Genomic DNA, 5,414 nt, shown 5'->3' with positions numbered 1-5,414 from the left:
CTCAGTGAGCTAAAGTTAATAAAGATATTAATTTTGTTGGATATCTAGAAATTCATTTTATTATTTGGAGGATATTCATAGCATTAAAGATTTAGAAACAGAAGAGAATTTAGAGATCACCTAGTCTAAGACCATCATTCTGCAAATAAGGAAACTGAGATCTAAAGATGTCAAGTGACTTGTCCAAGGTCACCCTGATTGTGTGTAGCAGAGTCAGGATTTGAACCTGTGTCCCATGACTGCACTATGCCAAACTGAATCACTCAGACATTTTCCCCAACATTATAATTTTGTTGTTTTATGTGAGAAAGCTGGTAGAGCCGGGGAACAACCACCCATCCAGTTTGGCTGAATTGTAGATTATATGCAGGGGAGTCCCTGTGATAAGTCTAGGAAAACAGTTTGAAGCCTATTTGAAGAGAACTCTAAATGCCAGGCTGAGGGATTTGAATTTTATCCCATAAGAGACCTTGAGAGAGAAAGACAAGAGACAGCATGGACGGCCAGCACCGCCTTGCCCACCATCTCCTCTCAGACCCTGATGGAGACAGTCCAGAGCGCTAAAGATTCTGGGAATAGCAATACTTCCAGCCTAGTGTCTACAGTCATTATCCATGTGGTGATATGACCTGGAAACTGTTTCTGAAGGTGCTGTAGTCATAGCTACTGAAGACCCAGAAAAGAAAATTCTTTTCACTATGGTCTTTGTCAAAAGGGTTCAAAGTCAGAAACTGATAAATTTGATTTGATTTGATAAAAAACGACTTATCAGTGGAATGACACTGAAGAGGAGGTGTTAACATCTGTTTTCCTACTTTCATTAATGTATTCAGCTTAAATCTCAGTGTAGGGACCAAGGAGGCATTCCAAATTCTTCAGTTGAGCTGAACATTTGTTATGTGGTTGTTTGGAACCTCAATATCTTTTTGTAATACAAATGTTTCCATTGATGTTTGTTATCATAAGAGCATAGATTCCAAAGGAATATTTGAATAAATAATCTTGAAATTATTTACTCTCAACTCACCATGATAGTAATAACACCTGCTTCTCCACTTAGTAGCTATGTGACCTTGGGCAAGTCCTTAACTTAGAATCATTGGATTTAAATTAGAAAGGACTTTGGACTTCATGTAATTCAACCCCTCATTTTTGTAGATTTGGAAACCGAGACTGAGTGGTTAGGTGATTTGTCCAATATCACATATGCTATGAGCTCCAGAGCTGAGATTTGAACTCTCTGGTTTTTTTTTTCCCCAACAGTACATGTCTTCTCATCTGTAAAATGTGACTAATGCTTATATTATTTATCTCATGGGGTTGTTTCAAAGATTAACCAACTCAGCAAGCATTTAAGTTCCTGCTGAGGGATGGACACTGGAGATATAAAATTAAATTAGTCCATCTCAATGGGTGAGACAATATTTACATATAGAAGTTTATACACAATAAATACACATTTTGAGATAGGGGAGGCATAGAAGGGAGTAGGGTGGGGTAGGGATCAGAACAGGCATCTTGCAGGCAGAAGAATGTAAGCCTCCATCTGAAGGGAAGTAGGAATTGTAAGAGGCAGGGGTCAGAGGGAATGACAAGTGAAGAACTCAAAGCAGACTGGTTTGGCAGGAGTGAGTCTGAAAAAGTCTGGGGAAAAAAAGATTGGAGCCTGCTTCTAAAGGACTTTAAATACCAAATTGAAAAGTCCATATTTGTCCTTTTTTTTTTTTTTTTGGAAAGGGGAAGATAGGGCAATTGGGGTTAAGTGACTTGCCCAAGGTCACACGGCTAGTAAGTGTTAAGTGTCTGTGGCCGAATTTGAACTCAGGTCATCCTGACTCCAGGGCGGGTGCTCTATTCACTGGTATTTGTCCTTAGAGGTAGTAGGGAGACACCTGAGTTTACTGAGTGCATGGTCAGACCTGTCTTTAAGGGACATGACTTTGGCAGCTAGATGGAAGATGAATCTGAAAGGGGAGAGTCAGCAGGAGGGAGACTGATTATGATGCTATTGCAATAATCCAGGTGGGAGGTAGTGGGGCCCTCACCTTGTGAGTAGAGGTGGGGGGAGGGGCTGGGGCAGAACAGGTGTAGGAAGTCCAAAGACTAAACTGAGGTAGATAGCAATTGATTGGATGTCCAGGGCAGGACAAAGAGTAAAAATGCCCCCAAAGCATTGTGTGTATGTAAGCTATTATTTCTATTAAAATAACAGTACTTCAGCCTGAGTGACCTTATGTCATTGTACTGCATGAGCCACTAACCCTTAAGCTAAATCAAAAGATATGAATTAGGTAAACATTCAACCCATGTTTGTCTTAGGCAACTCTTTAGGAATGGTTTCTTCTTAAGACCTTGTAGTTATTTAGAAAAGCTGGCTTATTATATTGGGCAATTTATTAATGTACTGTAGAGCTATAGTTATTCATATAAAAGAATAGATGCAAATTATTTCCTACAGAAAAGTATGCCGCATATGTGCTATATGTAATATATATTATAGAACTAAGTCTAAGCTTCCTTGCTTGCTGACTTGTTCTGATAGTCATTCTAAACCAGGGGTGGGGAACCTGCGGGCTTGAGGCCACATGTGGCCCTCTAGGTCCTCAAGTGTAGCTCTTTGCCTGAATCCAAACTTCACAGAACAAATCCCCTTAATAAAAGGATTTGTTCTGTAAAACTTGGACTCAGTCAAAAGGCCCCAACCAAGGACCTAGAAAGCCATATGTGACCTTGAGGCCTCAGGTTCCCCACCTCTGCTCTAAACTCTAAGCTACAGAAAGCTTTTTCATTGCAAGGGGAACAAGAGACTTGCCCCTGGCTGTCAGTGGCTGCTTATGACAGCTGGGACTAAATCTGGCATACCCACTTCCTGTCATATGTAAATGCACCTGGGATCTATAAGTGCCATCAGAGATATATATGTTCGATTAGCTAGAGTGTCCTCCAGATAGGTTAACCTAGCAGAGCTTTAGGGGCTGAAGGAATCAACTCTTTCCCATCTAACCATTCCACAGTCCCTGTTTGCATTAACCCTGAAATACAAGAGTTAGACAGAAATATCAGAGAACTGCAGCTTGCCAGTAGCACAGTATAAGATCAAAGTGCAGGCTTTCCTGAACAGGGGCTGAAACATTAACCAGACCTTGGGAAACTGTCTGTAGTTGCCCGCCTGCTTACTCAAATCTATGGGAGTGCTTTTCCAAACACAGAACCGAGAGAGCCGTGTGTGTGTGTGTGTGTGTGTGTGTGTGTGTGTGTATGTGTGTGTGTGGGGGGGAGAGAAACAAAAGACAGAGACAAGAGATAGACAGACAAGAGAGGGACAGAGAAGACAGAGCCAGCTCTAAAGGGTTTGCAGAAATGCATTTGAATTTGTCCTCTGGATAGCAACACACAGATCATGGCATCCAGGTATTCCAGCAACCAGGAAAAGGCTGTCTTCCTGTCCCTCTGAGAGCTGCCTGCATACACAGGTCAACAGCCAAAAAGTGCACTCTCACACTATCCTAGGGAAAAAAAAAACTGGCTCAGAGACCAAACCTTATTGAAAAGTAAAGACACAGGTATAGCTAGACAGAGTTTGTGGTAGAAAACAATTTCTTATTTGTCGGGAATCACCCTGGTTAAAACAAAACAAAACAAAACCTAACAAAGGGGGAGGAGGGGGACATTGTTCACTTCCTCATGGAAAAGTCACATTCTTGGGTAGAATTCCAAAGGATGTCTGACTTAGCAAAGATTATTTCACTTAATAAGGCTATTTGAACGAACACCAAAATGGGGGTGGGGAGTTTTCCTTATTTTCAAAACTTGAATCATAAAGGGCTCCTTGTGGTAAACACCAGCCCTTCTCTCCCCCCACCCCCACCCCCCCGCCCCCCAACCTCCCAGCCAGTCTGAATGTCTATAGTAAGCCTGTAATACTCAACAGACTATCAAAAGATTGGATTTTGAACCTAGAATATAAGGTCTTTGCAGTCAGGGACTGTTTTCTTTCTGTCAGAAAATTTCTATTAGTGTGTAACATGGACACTTGGAAAACAAGTGCTTAATAATTGCTTGTCCAGTAGACTAGATTCAAAATTTTGTGGAGGAAGGTTAATACAGGAGAAAGCCAGCAACCTGAGCCTGACTCATACAAATGAGCCAGGTCATTCTTGATTGCCCACAAAGCAGTCCATTAATCAATCAGTCAGTCAGTCAGTCAGTCAAGCCTCCTCTGGGATTTCTGAGCTGTAGTCAGGCCCCATACTACTACCTACACATAGTAGAGAATGAGGAAACTTCCGAGTGGTAGCTTTCAGAGTTTAGGTGGGGATTTCTACAGATGAGGGCCCCAAGCTGAATGCCCAGCGGCAGACAAAAGCCTACCTTTTAAAATACTAACTTGCATCCTGCAGTCCTGTCTGACCAAACAATCCTCTGTGTGCTAGGGTTTTTCTTTTATTCCATTCTGGATGGCTATGGCCAATTCAGTCCATTGATGTGGCAAAATTAAAAAAAAAAAAGGTACAGCTTTAGCAGATAGGGGCCTCTTAGGCCTTTTTTTTTTTTTCTGAGGGTGTGGGCTATGTTTATACACGGATGCACAGAGAACCTGCATTGATGCATGAACCAATCCCCAGCTAGTTGCACAGAAAGCCTGTCCTCCCACACCCTGGGGCTAAGCTTACTCCCTTGTTCAACTTTTGGAATCTTTGTTGTGGGAGTTACATAAAAGATGGGACTAAAGCTGCCCCCAGGTTTACTCAGGCCTGGGTTTGGCTTGTCTTTTTCCAGCATGAAAGTTGATTGGATGCTCTGGGTTTTTTTTTTTTTAAAGCAAGCCCTAAAAATGTATTTTTTCCAAAATGCTTTGTTTTCTGGAGCATAATGATAATATATTGTTTGTGGTGGCATGTATCTACACATATAGATTACACCTGTTTTCTATAGAGAGAGAGAGAAGAGGTTTACAGAGAAACCACAAACACACAGGCTTTCATATTTTCAGGGATCATTTCTTTGAGACAGAAGTTTGGATTATTTAAACACATTGAACTTAAAGGGGTGGGAGGATTAGGAAATCAGGAGCTTTTTTTTTTTAAGCTAAGAAAAACTACAACTAAAGTCTTACTTTGAAGCTTCACTGTGGCACAGGAGTCACTCTGGGCCCTGGGTATTATGCCATCTTGATGGATTCTGGCAGATCCCATCAAGTTAGGGAGGCTTCTGGTAAGTATATGGCCATGTTATCAGATAGCTGGCCTAGTCAAACTGGGAGAGACTCATTGGTGTACAGTAATGGATAGTGCAATAATCTGAAAATCAGAAAGACTTAGGTTCAGATCCAGCACAGATGCTAGCTATATGACCCTGGGCAAGTCACCTGTCTTCTCTGTGTCTCAGTTTCCTCATCTGTAAAACGAGGAGAT

Source organism: Petaurus breviceps, unplaced genomic scaffold (assembly GCF_028583685.1).
Source record: "Petaurus breviceps papuanus isolate PSGF00001 unplaced genomic scaffold, PetGlider_PUasm1.0 38, whole genome shotgun sequence".
NCBI classification, from domain to species: domain Eukaryota; kingdom Metazoa; phylum Chordata; class Mammalia; order Diprotodontia; family Petauridae; genus Petaurus; species Petaurus breviceps.
This window is presented reverse-complemented; position numbering follows the sequence as displayed.